This window comes from Citrus sinensis, chromosome 2 (genome assembly GCF_022201045.2).
Source record: "Citrus sinensis cultivar Valencia sweet orange chromosome 2, DVS_A1.0, whole genome shotgun sequence".
Lineage (NCBI taxonomy): Eukaryota > Viridiplantae > Streptophyta > Magnoliopsida > Sapindales > Rutaceae > Citrus > Citrus sinensis.
This window is the reverse complement of record NC_068557.1, coordinates 22,423,463-22,438,747: the sequence shown is the minus strand read 5'-3', so window position 1 is coordinate 22,438,747 and position 15,285 is coordinate 22,423,463. Positions and strand designations below refer to the sequence as shown.

At 34.5% G+C, this 15,285-nt stretch overlaps 1 protein-coding gene across 9 annotated transcripts in view; it reads right to left on the bottom strand.

The window, feature by feature from the left end:
- Positions 1 to 15,285, bottom strand: part of LOC102608480 (uncharacterized) — a 69,892-nt gene that overhangs the window by 8,938 nt on the left and 45,669 nt on the right. The gene's annotated exons all lie outside the window — the stretch shown is intronic.

Sequence of the window (15,285 nt, the reverse complement as noted above, 5' to 3'; positions counted from 1 at the left end):
AGAAGTGGGATTTCGGTTTGCATGGGATGTGTGATTTACGTCGTTCTCGCTTGTGGGAAAACCACTTGACTGAAAATGGTTCTGGAGAGTATTCATTGAGGTTGCCAGTTTCCTCCCTTGGGGTTTTGTAATCAATACCTTATTACGAGGCTTACGCCTTAGTCAATTTCTCATCATTGGCTCTTGATGAGAGGTAAAAGTGGGGTTCAGGTCAGACATATTAGGTTGGCGTGAAGTAGATGGGGCATCCTTTACCACTGCATGGGCGGGATACTCTTGCTCATCTGAATCCTGTGCCAAAACATGAAATCTTGAAGTGCTGGCTCCAAATGACTCTCGGTTTCGGCTTAGCTCACTATTTTTCTTTATGCCAACGTTTGTTCTCCTGCCCTTTCTCGTGACAATCATCCAAAGGCCAAAGGGTTCCATATTACTAGCATCATGACAACCAAACTTCTGATAAACGTGATCTTCCTGCCGTTGCATAGCAGGCTGGGGGGAATTTTCATTATCATTCGCTACACCAGCTTCCTTACAAGCGTTGCTATTATGTCCATACCTTCCACATTTAAAACAAATCACCGGCAACCCTTCATATTCCACCTTTTGAATCTTCCCATCCAATACGAACTGAGATACCAGCGGCTTATCCAAAGAGATTGTGACTGCAACTCGAGCAAAACGTCCTCGTATACATGAGGCTGTATTCGCATCTATTTTTATCACCGTTCCCACCAAATCTCCAAGCCTTTGCAGAATTTTTTGATCATATAGATGGACAGCAAGACCAGGCAGTCGAATCCATACGGTAACTTGATCAATAGCCGTTTTGGTGAAGTCGAAACTAGGTGTCCAAGGCTATACCATTAAATAGTGCCCCATAATTAGCCAAGGCTCCTTAGTTAAAGCATCGAGAGCATCATTGCTTGAACGAAAACGAATAAAAAAATAGTTGTTCTCTAAATCAATCACTGAAAAACTCATGGTTGTTTTCCACATTACGTTCAATCTTGTGCAGAGAGCCCTATAGCCGATTGTTCGTCCAAGAAGTTTCACTACAACTGAATTCCTCCACGGTTCACTCAACTTCTCATGTATCCTAGCCGAAAAGGCTATTGATGGCATAGGTCCATCGTTCTCCTCAATCACATCTCTTTCCTCAAACTCTCAGTCCAGATCTCCGTCTCCATAGCCGTTCTCCATTGCTTGCGAAGAGTTTACTAGGGTTTCTTTGTACAAAACCTACATGGGCTGGTCACCAGCTATTTCCTCATCATGAAACTGTGCCTTTTTAGTCGTTCTAGCCTCCCTAAACGTCGGATGAAAATTGCCTCAAAAAATAGGGTTTTTTCCACGTCCGATATTTTCAGGGGCTTCTTGCATGTTACTACTTGGTCGAGATGATTGGATAGAGTTGTTATTATTTACTAAGTTTTTCATTGCACTCTTTTTTCAATTAAAAATTTTATTATGAAGATATAATATAATCATTCATGAATCAACGATAATTTTATTATTTAATCTTACTATCTCTTTTAATATCTCATTTCTTTATTAAAATTTATTATGATACATAAAGTAAATATTATATTCAACAAACAAAATTGTTTAAAAATTAACAAATTCAACGTTATTGCAAAATTAAAAAATAATTTTTTTTGTACCACTTTGAATTTATTAAATTTTTTTAGTCAAATCTTAGAAGCAAATTTTTTTAATAATAGTAGTAATAATAATAATAGGAGGCAAATCTAGAGATGTTATAGTAAAAAATAAGGGAAAGGTAAAGTTGATTTAGCAAAAAAAGAATAAAGAAAGAAAAATTGAAAGAGAGAGAAATCAGTTTAATTTTTTACCATTATTATAGTAGAGACAAAAAGTAATTAATCAATGGTAATTTTATGATTTTTGAGAATTAATGAATTAAAATAATAAATTAAAATTTGATAATTATTTTAATTAAAAAAGTGGGTGTAGAAAAAAAAATTGATGGGTTTAAATAACTCCACCATTTGTTTAATCATTTACCCTATAATTAATTCTATAACTATCCTTGCCTCTTTCATTTGACATTTTTCCCCTTTTTTAAAGAATTGATTAATGAGTGCTACTGTTGTGCAAATTTTATTGACCTCGCAAGCGCACGAATCTATTGTAATATAGATTAATGGTGACGAGTATTGATCCCACGAGGAGGTGGATTTTAATTGTGTGTAGAATTAATTTTGTAAATGGGTGATTGGATTTGTGGTAGAAATGATTTGGAATATGCTAAAACTTAAATTAAAATGGCGAGAATAAATTCTAAAATTGGAATTGAAATGGCGAGAATAAATTGAAGAGAATTCTATTGAAATGACGTATTTGGATATCTGGATCCGTATCAACATGCACCATGGGCTAAATATTCCTTATTAATGCCAATTAAATCATGAGGGGGGAATCCACACCTCATGAACCACGCTCTAATCAGTATGGTGCTAAGGGTTTATCGTGCTAAATAATAATAACCTTGTACTAGGGAGCCGGTGAAACTAGGGCGGTACTAGACAATACTATTATTATTTATCGATGAGAAGTCAAAACATCCACAAAAATTAGAGGGGAAAAGAAAATAAATTTTCCAAATAAAGCCCATGACACATGTTGAGACTTCACCTTCAACCCAAGCTTGAAAGAAAATTAGCCACTCATAATTGAACTAGCGGCAAAATGGGAATTTATTAAAATACGTAGAAAATACAAGATGGAGAAGTGATTACAGAATATAGAGTTCAAAAATAGATTCAGAGATATCAAATTAGGAGGGAGATGCCCCATTTTTATAGATACATGGAGTAAATCATGGCCATCAAATTAAAAACAGTTTGGACGCTCAAGATTGCGCTACGTCATCAGTCAACAGTACGCGGTTTGACCACGCGGATGAACAGTAACACGGTTTGACCACGCGGATGAACAGTAACACGGTTTGACCATGCGGATGAACAGTAACATAGTTTGACCAGGGTTGAACAGTGACACGGTTTGGTTGAAAATAATCATGTGTGATGCATGTACCGTACGCGAGATTTTTGATCCACTGATATACTGTCACGTCACCATCAATAGTACATAAAAATTTTAGTCCAACAGGATTGTGACATCTCATCAGTCAATGCCACATCATCGGTCAATGCCACGTCATCGATCTGTCTATGTGAATAGTGTCATGAACAGTAACGTAGACAATACTGTACACGCGAATAGTACCGTACATGTGAACTGTCATGACCCAACCCAGACCTAGCAAGATATTGTCCGCTTTGGGCCTTAACAAGGCCCGCACGGATTTGTTCTTGGGGCGCCCATACACCCCAAAACGCGTCTTGCCAATTAAGGTGTGAATTACCCCTTATAAACCCAACATCTCTCCCGTGCTTTGCCGATGTGGGATTCGCCTAGGGTGTTACATGAACAGTGCCATTTTTCCTTTTATGCTCCTCCTAAGGTTTTCGACTGTCTTGAGTTCAAAAGTGATGTCCGTTTTGCCGTCTGATCTCTCATTTATTGTGAAATGACTATGATGCCCCTAAAATACATAAAATACTTAATTAAAATAAAACACACAAAATTAAATCAAAAGAATGTTAAATACATAAAAGTAAGGGTGTTGTAAAACTTGTAGTGTAAAATGACGATTTTTTCCTTTATAACTATACATTTTCTAACACTCAACACATCCCCCAACCAGCTTATTGTAACGTAGGCTAGGGACATGGTTAACAAAGAAGGGAAATAAGGAAAATAAAGTGTATGTTTGAGAAAAATACAGAGAATTTTTTTTTTTGGGAAGTTGCAAGGTGGATTTCACCTATTATTATTATTTTTTCTTCTTCTTCTTCTTTTTTTTTGAAACAACAATTTTTTTTTAGCATAACTTCACTATACAAAATATTTATTTACATTTTTCTTAAACATAAATAGGTGATGGAATTTGTAAGATATTGGGTAATACTCCAAATCGGAGTGGGTCAAGATGATAAGTTTGACAAAGAAAATTTTTTTTTTAATTTTTTTAAGGCTCAAAAGGGTTAACTATGGATATTTCGTAAAATGAATGGCTAGAAAGGCTCAAACGGGTCAAAGATGGCCTTTCCATCGTCTTTTAGGGCTCTAAATAATCTTTCATATCTACTAGTTACATGGGTCTCCAAAGGTAGCAACACACATTTTTTTCCTTTTTTTTTTACAATTTTTTTTAAGGGTTAACTCAGAAGAAATCTAGAGATCATGTATAAAATAATAAACTACTAAGCTGTATAAAGAATGGGCAAAAGGGTTACGTTTCAAGAAAAATGATAGGCTCAAAAACTCACTTGGTACTTATTATGACATGTTCATTCCTTCAAGCAACTCATATTTGTCTTCGACATCAACATGTAAAGTAGGAAATATGGTGTAACATCACTGAAGACCAAAGATAATACAAATACTAAAATTTGAAATTAATTATGTCATCCAATGTTAAAACAAATCACACAAATTTTTTTTAAAAACAACATTCTACCCCCCCAACCTATTCTAAGCATGAAAGGAAAATATGCATGCAGAAATGTGAAAATGATGCAGAAAATCTAATTAGAAAAGTTACACTTAAAATGATAGAAAAAGATTTTTTTTTTAACTTAGAAGAATTTCTAGAGGCACTACACTCCATATTCAGCCATTTTCGACTCAAAAATTTTGAAAATGTATATTTATAAAGGAGAAATTAAAAAGAAGAAATATGAACATCAAAACATAATAAAGAAAAAGAAAATGTCTGATTTTTTTTATTTTTTTTTGTTTTTTCAAACGATGAAGATACGTTTTTAGAATAACTACACTCTATATTTAGCCTTCTTCAACACAAAAAGTTAGCAACAGTTAGTTTCTACAACAAAAAATCAGTACAAACTTAACCAAGATTCAACAATTGTCGACTATTTCCTCCCCCCAACCAGAACGAAACATTGTCCTCAATGTTTGAAAGGAAAGAAGTAGAGTTTAGAAGACATCACCTGGGTGGTGCAACACAGAAGAAAATATTTACAAGCGAAGAGTTAAATCTAATTTTTACTTCTTACTGCGGCTACTGTTACCATCATTATTTGGACGCTCCAACACAAAGGTCCAGGAGTCTGGCTCCGGTTTATAAGCTTGTAACAGATCAAGTAGCTAATTAGCAGTATGAGCACAAATAAAAAGTCTTTTCGCTGTGGAAGGAATGAAATAGTTTTTTATTGCATGGTTAAGAAATGCGATGAAGTCATCATAAAAGTTATTGACATTTAACAAACTGATGGGTTTCTAGTGAATGTGCAGATGGGCCCAAGATGCTAGTGTGATAAGTGCCTCTAGTGTTGCAAGATCTTGTGGAAGGAAAATAAAAACATCAGAATGATTAAGCATTTCAGTTATTATTTCTTGCATACCTGAGACGGCTAACTCTTCTCCAGTCGGTGAGTCAGACAAACTGCCCAAAGGTTTTAAGACTCTTGGGATGATGCCTAACACTTGGCTTCCTCTGAAAAAAGCAGCTTCTGAGACCAATTTTGATAACCCTCGGTTACCTCCTCTATACACCAAGTGTAATTTTCTCTCTGCTATGCTTCAACCAAGATCTATGATTGCCTCAACGAACTCTTTAGGTTTGCCATAGTTAAATCCAAAAAGCACACAAATGTTCTTGAATTGTCTATTGGGAGTAGCAGCATTGGAATATTTCTCAAAAATAATTTGTGAGTGCTTAACAAAAAGTCTTATTTAAGAATCTTGGTGACAGTGGATCACAACTGTGTATGAGGTGGCATGTCAGTATCGAATAACGCGTAAAGCACATGGCTAGCGAGTCAAAAAGGAAATAGTAAAAAGAAAAAGAAACAATGATAAAATAAAATTATTAAAGAAAATAATGCAAATGATAAAACAACAGTGAACTAAAATAACAGTGAAGTAAAATGATATTTACAGGTAGTTGCGACTGTGGCTCACATCTTCCTCTAGTTTTATGTCCAGAAACGACTTGAACGGCCTCTATGGGTCGAGGATGAGCTTCCCATCGAGTTTTCTTATAAACTGGCAAACAAGGTTGTTTATAGTCAGATTTTCGAGACTATATCATGCATGCTCTTTCTGGAATAATGACCATAATTGGAGAATCGCTCCTTACACATATCCACTGGGATGCGTTTCAAGAGACAGAAGGATATCATCCAATGACTCCTTATTCAAGCCATCCCTAATAAATTGAATCTTATATTCCCTGTTATCTGACACCATTCCTAAAGAACATGGGTTTTTATCGCAACTCATTCTGGCACACTTATGACAAGCAACAGAAATTCTTCGAGCTCGTCGTTTTCTTGCATAATTTTCTTTACCACAACCAGGCATATATGCAATAAATTTTGGAGGTAACTCACCTACCAATCGTACTTTAGCCTCGATTAACCAACGGATATCAGCAGATATGTTATTCCTCATGAGCAATTGCATGCTTTCGGACCGAGCTTTATAGATTGTAAGGAGGGTATTTTGAGGAAGTGAAGGGAATCGCTTGTGAAGTTTCGCTAGAATCTTGTTTCTGTCCATACCTTCGCCTCAGAATATTAGTTATTATGGAAAACTGAAGTAACCGACTTGATTGTCACAGAGTACCGTTATCCGCCACTTCACCGGGGTAACAAACTAAAGCACACAAACAGAAAAACAAATTAAAACACACAAAGAAAATTAAAATCGTCCTCTTATTGAATTTACCTCAAGCTCCAACTGGATGTCATAAAAACTTCTCTTAATGTCTCTGAGTTGGCTTTCTAAACCCTCAACATAGGATACTAACTCTGGTGGTTGCAGAGTCTAAATACGATGTGTTTTACAAAATTGAATCTGCCTTTTGAGATGAGTTTTGACACGTTGATGTGGTTTAAGAATGTTCAGGAGGAATGATTAACAATGATAAGAGAAAATTTAATGGTAAAACAAACACACGTATGCAAAAATAATTTCAATTAACAAAAAAATAATAAAAAGAAAGAAAGAAAAATCAAATCAACAAAAAGAAAAAAAATCAATTCAAATCTGGTGGGTCACTCAAATTTATTTCGGTATCTTCTCCATGTAGTTGGTACTCTAGATATGGCTTTAATCTTTGACCACTAACTTTAAATGTGACATCGTTCTTTGGGTCCTTAATTTCAATTACCCCAGGTGGAAAAACAGTATAAACAATAAAGGGACCAGACCATCGAGAACGTAACTTACCTGGGAATAGGTGCAAGCGAGAATTGAATAAAAACACTTTCTGACCTGGAGTGAAAGATTTTCCCATAATTTGCTTATCGTGGAAGACTTTCATCCGTTGCTTGTAAATCTTAGCATTTTCGTATGCGTCATTGCGAATTTCTTCAAGTTCTGCCAATTGTAATCTTCTTTCTGAGTTGGCTTGCTGCATGTCAAAGTTGAATTTCTTGATGGCCCAATATGCACGATGTTCGAGTTTCACAGGTAGGTCACAAGCTTTTCCATATACTAGCCTGTAGGGTGACATCCCAATCGGGGTCTTGAAAGCCATTCTATATGCCCACAATGCATCATCAAGTCTTAATGACCAATCTTTTCTGTCTGGCCTCACTGTTTTTTCTAATATGTGCTTTAATTCTCGATTGGAGATCTCAACTTGGCCACTGGTTTGCGGATGATATGGGGTTGCCACTTTGTGAGTGATTGAATACTTTGTCAAAAGAGCCTTGAATGCTTTATTACAAAAGTGGGCACCACCATAACTGATTATTACTCGAGGGAATCCAAAGCGCGAAACAATGTTGCTTTTCAAGAATCCTATCACTACCTTGTGATCATTGGTTCTACATGGAATTGCTTCTACCCATTTCGATACGTAGTCAACAGCAACCAATATGTATTGATGACAAAAAAACAGGGGAAAGGGTCCCATGAAGTCGATACCCCATACATAAAAATCTCAACCACTAAAATTGGATTTAGTGGCATCATGTTCCTTCGTGTAATGCTCCCCATTCGTTGACACCTATCACATGAAGAACAAAAAGTGTAAGCATCTTGAAATATAGTTGGCCAATAGAAACCACATTGTAAAACTTTAGTCGCTGTTTTCTTAGCGCTGAAATGGCCTCCACAAACTTGTTCATAGCAGAATGAAAGGATATTTTGAATTTCACTTTCTGGGACACATCGTCTAAAAATTTGATCTGCACAATATTTAAACAAATACGGGTCATCCCAAAAGAAATTCTTTATTTCTGTAAAAAATTTGGCCTTGTCTTGCTTGGTCTAATGTTCTAGAAGTTGAACTGTAACAAGATAATTAACTATATCAGCATACCACGGTAATACTTCCACACTCATTAATTGTTCATCTGGAAATGACTCATTCAATATTAATGGCTCTGTAATTGTGTCAAAATGGAGACGAGAGAGATGGTCCGCCACAACATTTTCTGTGTCTTTCTTATCTTTGAATTCCAAGTCGAATTCCTACAAAAGTAACACCCACCGAATTAGTCTAGCTTTTACATCTTTCTTTGTGAGAAGATATTTAAGAGCAGCATGATCTGTGAATATAATTATTTTACAACCAATGAGATAACATTGAAATTTCTCTAATACAAACATTACTGCTAGCATTTCTTTTTCAGTAGTTGAATAGTTCAACTGTGCATCATTCAATGTCATACTAGCATAGTAAATAATATGGGGAATTCGATCAACTTTTTGTCCTAATACTGCTCCTACTGCATAATCAGATGCATCACACATGAGCTCAAATGGTAAGCTCCAGTTTGGGGGCTGAATGATAGGTGATGATGTCAACAACTGCTTTAGTTTTTCAAATGCCACAAGACATGAATCATCAAAGATAAAAGGTACATCCTTAGCAAGTAAATTGAATAAGGGTCTAGAAACTTTGCTAAAATCTTTAATGAACGTCTATAAAAACCAACATGCCCAAGGAAAGATCTTACTTCTCTGACTGTTTTGGGTGGAGGAAGATCAAAAATGAGATCCACCTTGGCTTTGTCAACCTCAATACCTTTGCTCGAAATGATGTGACCGAGAGTAATACTTTGTTTGACCATAAAATGGCATTTCTCCCAATTTAAGACCAAGTTCTTCTCGATACATCTCTGCAGAACTAGTGTTAGATGATGTAAACATTGATCAAACGAATCACCAAAGACAGAAAAGTTATCCATAAAGACTTCAAGAAATCATTCAACCATATCAGAAAAAATGCTTAGCATGCATCGTTGAAATGTAGCAGGTGCATTACATAATCCAAATGGCATTTTTCTATATGCAAAAGTGCCAAAAGGGCAAGTGAAAGTGATTTTCTCTTGATCTTTTGGTGCTATGGGAATCTGATTATATCATGAGTAACCATCTAGAAAGCAATAAAATTCATGGCCTGCTAATTTATTAAGCATTTGATCGATAATGGTAAAAGAAAATGGTCTTTACGTGTGACAGAATTCAACTTTCTATAATCAATGCATACACGCCATCATGTAGTTACTCTAGTGGGTATCAATTCATTATCAGCATTCGTAACTACTGTGACTCCTGGCTTTTTGGGGACAACTTGTACAGGACTGACCCATGAACTATCAGAAATGGGGTAAATGATACCTACATCTAATAGCTTAAGGACTTCAGTTCTAACAACTTTTTTCATGTTAGGATTTAACTGACGTTGTATTTCCCTAGTAGGTTTAGCATTTTCATCAAGGTGAATGTAATGCATGCAGTCTACTGGGTTTATACCTTTTATGTCCGCTATGGTCCATCATAATGCTCCTTTGTGCACTTTTAAAACATTTAACAACTTACCTTTTTGTTCGTCATTGAGGGATGATAAGATGATTACAGCCAGAGAACTTTCTTCTCCCAAAAATGCATATTCTAGAGTATTGGGTAATGGTTTGAGCTTGAGTTTCGATGATGATTCTGATGATAGGATGAGTTTCTTTTCTGATGGTGCTAGTTGTTCAACTCTTGACTTCTATTTATTAGTGTCCATGGATGGTGCTGAGTTAAGTAGGGCGTTGACCTCATCGACCGATCTGTCAATATCAAAATTCAAACCAAAGTGAGTTAAACATGTTTGTAAAGGATCATCACTAAGGTTTGAAAGAAAAGTATTATCAACTATTGTTTCTATTAAATCCACATCAACAATTCCATCATTTGCACTATGAGGTTGTTTGGCAATGTTGAAAATGTTTAGCTCCATAGTTATGTTGTTACTGAATGACAACTGCATATTTCCAATCCTGCATTGAATGTGAGCATCCACAATTGCCAAGAAAGGTCGGCCTAGAATAATGGGGATGTGCTTCCTCGAATCATGTATTGGTTGAGTGTCAATTGCAATGAAATCAACAGGAAAATAAAACTTGTTTACCTGGATAAGCACGCCCTCCACAATACCACGAGGTATTTTCATGGACCGATCTACAAGTTGTAACACCACTGGAGTTTGGTGTAATTCTCCAAGTCCAAGTTTCAAAAATACTGAGTAAGGCAACATATTTACACTAGCTCCTAAATCCAACAAAACATTCTCAATTGTGTGGTTCCCTATACTACATGAGATAGTGGGGGATCCTGGGTCATTGCATTTTAAAGGAATTTTATGTTGGAGGATAGAACTAACGTTTTCTGTTAAAAATGCCTTCTTTTGAACATGATTGTTTTTCTTTTTAGTACAAAGGTCTTTAAAAACTTGGCATAAGATGGAACTTGTTTTATAGCATCAAGTAAAGGGATGTTAACACTTACCTGTTTGAAGATTTTGAGAATCTCACTTGTGGATTTTCCCTTCTTTCCTTTCGCTAACCTCTGAGGAAATGGAGCTTTAAGAACATATTCTCGTGGGTTGGTTTATTCTTTCTCCTCCGGTGATGAGTCCTCAGCATTTACAGGTATAATTTAATTTTCTTTTGTCACCGGCATCTTCACTTTGTTGTCGACTTCTTTTTCTTTTCGCAAGGTCATGACTGCTTTGACCTCTCCATGTTGTTGTGGTGAACTGGTACTTACTTCATGTACTCTTTTAGGATTAGGCACTGGTTGACTTGGAAATTTACCTTTTTCAACAGTCATTGCCAAGGTCTGAACTGAAGAAGCAAGCTGTCCCACCATCTTCTCGAGACTTGAAACTGATTGGGCTTGTGAGTTGAAGCCTGCTCTCAACTCATTTCATAGTCCATCAATGTTGCGGTTCTGTTGCTGAATCGTAGAGTGAGTAACATTCTTGAAATTTTGGAATGCATCCTCCCATGGTCTGAGTTGAGAGTAGTTCTGGTTCTGATTGTATGGTCTAAATGGGGGCTGAGAGGCTTGAGGAACTTGAGAAATTTGTTGCATTGGTGGAGCTGGAGTTGCTGGTCCAGTCTGTTGGAATCCTTGAGACCATGAAAAGTTGGGGTGGTCTCTCCATCCAGGGTTATATGTGTTGGAGTATGGGTTGTAATTTGATGGTTTTCTCATTACACCTATGGCATTGGCTTGATCTGAGTATGAGTCATGGTCATGTGGTTCTGTTGATGTAGCAGTCATTAACGATGTTATTTGTCGAGAGAGACTTTCAACCATCTTCTTGACTTCTTTAATTCCCGAAGTTGACTCGCTAATGTGAACCTCATTTACTCCCTTAATTCTTTTAGAATTCCTAAGTGATCGACTCCGTTGTTGGGAATTATCTGCTTGTCGCTGGAAGAATTCCCAAATTTCTGATGCACTTTTTGACATTAGCTCTCTTCCACTTGTTGCCATTAGCCATTCTTGCACGTTCGACAATAATCCCTCCAAAAAGTATTGGCATTGGTGTCATTTCTCGTACCCATGATGTGGACACTTCAAGAGTAGCTCATTGAATCGCTCTCATGTTTCGAAAAACTGCTCGTCCTCTCTCTAAGTAAACTCCGAGATTTCCATGCGAATAACATTGGTTTTATGCACTGGGAAATATTTATTCAAAAATTTTATTACCATTTCTTCCCATGATGTAATGCTATTAGTAGGCAAAGTATTTAACCATGAACGAGCTCTATCCTTTAAAAAAAATGGAAATAGTCTGAGTTTAACATCATCATCTGAAAAATTCTCATATTTAAATGTTTGACAAATAGCATGAAAATCATTCAAATGATTATATGGGTTCTCATTTTCTAGTCAAGACAGTCAAATATAACTGCTCCTCTAGTAAACCAATAATATATATGTCATAGGTTTGGGGTAGTTTGAGAGTGTTATAGAAGAAAAAATAGAGGCTTGAGCAACATTTAAGTCAATTTTTTTTTAATTTTCTTAAATTAGATGGACAATCGAGATAAGAGTTCCTATATGGAGGGCAGGTTTTCAAGATAGAGATGTGCTACTTCATTTGGAACTCGTGGGGAAAGAGAAGTTAGTTAAAATGTAAGGTCAGAAGGAAGTTAAAAATCATTAAAAAAGATTCTCAGTTGATGGGACTCTGCATCTTTGGGTCTTATTGTTGGAGAAAAATCAGGCTTTTAAATTTTTATAAAACCTTTTAAGGACCGCTCTCATATAATATATAAGAATTTGTAATCTAGAAATAGTACCTTGAACATCCGATTTAGATTTTTCTGCTGAAGTGATTTAGACTCCCAGATCACGATCCGTCACCACCACGCCTGTTAGATCACGATCCGTCCCCACCACGCTTGTTAGATCACGAACTGTCACTAATGATCTTCCAAGTTATGACTCAAGTTTGATCTGCACTTGACGTGTGGGCGCCTTTATCACTACCAAAGCAATTAGCACGAGAAAAATTTTCTCTCAACAATAGAGAGAAAAAGATTTTCTCTGATCTGTATAAATTGGCTTCTCTCATTTTCTTTAGAGAAAATAAGCCATTTTATATCTCCCTTTAGTGAAAACCCTAGGCTCCAAATCATTGAAATCAAAACTCACGTTACTTGCTTTTTCTATAGGGGACCTACCTTGTAAAATAACATAAGGTCCCTTATACAAAAGCTAATTAAATGGAGCCTCCCACTAAATGATATATTTAAGCTTTTGACCCAAATAGCTAGTTATCTTACTTATTAGTCCAGTAGTGGCGCAGTTAATTAAATGAGCTAACCCGGGGATCATTTGGGAACATACAATAGTGGTTATAACAATTAGGTCTGTAATTAAACTAGCCTAATTATTTAATTCCAAATCTACTCCACTAAAAAATTGGAATTGACCTCTATAATTGTATGCTCGAATAATAATTCGTCACAAGTCACATTGATTTCTTTACTGCACAATCTTTTGAACCACATCATTAATTAAATCAATATCTCAATTGTTTAATCAATTTAATTACATCTTATTCCTTGATACTTACTGGTTTTCTCTAATGATCATTTTTAACATACTAAATATGTTGACACACTCTGGCCAAAGAATTCTATGATCAAATGCCAAAAACCCATCAAGAGATGTGTTGTACAAATTCTATATTGTTAATCCATAACTCTAATACTAATAATTGCTCCCACCAAGATACCGAGTAATCTTGACCACAAGTATGTGTCGTGCCCATTAGTAACTCAAATGGAATAACAATTACAATCATGAAATCATAATTAACTCAAAATTAAGATTACAGTAAAATTAATGCCTATGAGATTTAATAAGTCTGACAGTTATTACAAAGTTAATTAAATCTCATATGTGATCATGTTCAATGTAGTCATACTACATCAATAAATTCATACATGATTAAGACAAATCATTCAATGAATTTATTACAGTCTATACCTAAATAAAGTGTCCAATTTTATTTATCAACTGCGAACTAAATTTATTTAATCATAAGATAACTTGTATTTATGTCTTCTGCGAATCTACATGGTGATCACATAAATACATATAATATGATTAAATGGACTTTAATACAAATATTAATGCAATTAAGATATTTGAATAAAATACCTCATTTATTTTATTAATCAGAAAAATTATTTGTTACAATTAAATAAACACATATGCTTTTAAAGAGCATATTTTCCCAACACTTATTTAATTTCAAACTCGATTAAATTAAATTTTAAATTGAATTTGATGCATTTTATAAATCTCAGGGAATAAATTTGTAATTTCAACTAATTTAATAGAGTATGCCATTTAAATTTTTTGAGTAAGCGGATGCAGCTTGTCCCTTAGTGGCTTTGCCACTACCTATCTTTTTTTAATTCCATAGTATTAATTGGTTCAAAAACCCCAATTTTCTAGAGAGATATTTTTCAATTGAAAGAACTAAGAATACGACAATAGCAAGAGTTTAAGAGACCCCTATAATAAGAAACAAACCCCAAAGTTAGTACGGATTAGACTAGATGGATTACTCACAATATTATTTGATAATTGGCTATTAAGCCATACATGTTCTTTTTTTGTAAGCATCATTCTTCTCTTAACTTTTCAATAGTCTTTTATATGTCATGGACCAATAGTTAACCTTTCTAGGAAACCTGCTCAATATATAGGCATAAAAGGGAAACCTAAGTTATATTGGAGTGTTATATTGAAAAATTATTATTACTAAATATTGGGAGATTGCCAATTTGCCCCTACTATAATCAAGATGTACTATTTACCCCCTGCAATTTTATAATAGCCAATAACTCTGACGGCAAAAGTTTATAATATTATCCTTATTTTTAAATACACTCTTATTCATATTTATTGTAAATTAAATAAATCAAATGAATAGAAATTAAAATAAAAAGAATTAAGTATTAAAAAAAGAAGTATATGTTTTAATGTGAAATAATTAATAATAAAATGTTTTTCTTGTACTTTCTTATTTTATAAACATTTTCTTATAATTACTATATAAGAAAACTATTATAAAAGAAATAATAAAATATTTTTGTTGTACTTTTTACATTTAATTTTAAAATATTTTAAAATATTTATTAGAAGAAAATGTTTACAAAATAAAAAAGTATAAGAAAAATTTTATTATTAATTTTTTTTGTTCACATCAAAATAAACATTTCATGTTTTTAATACTTATTTTTTTTAGTTTCTATTCATATGATTTATATTTTTTTTATTCATTTTCTATTCATATGATTTATTTAATATAAATAAAAGTGTATTTAAAATAGAAGTAATATTGTAAACTAATGTTGTCAAGGGAGTTATGAGCTATTAAAAAAATAATAAGGGGATAAATGACATATGTTAATTAAA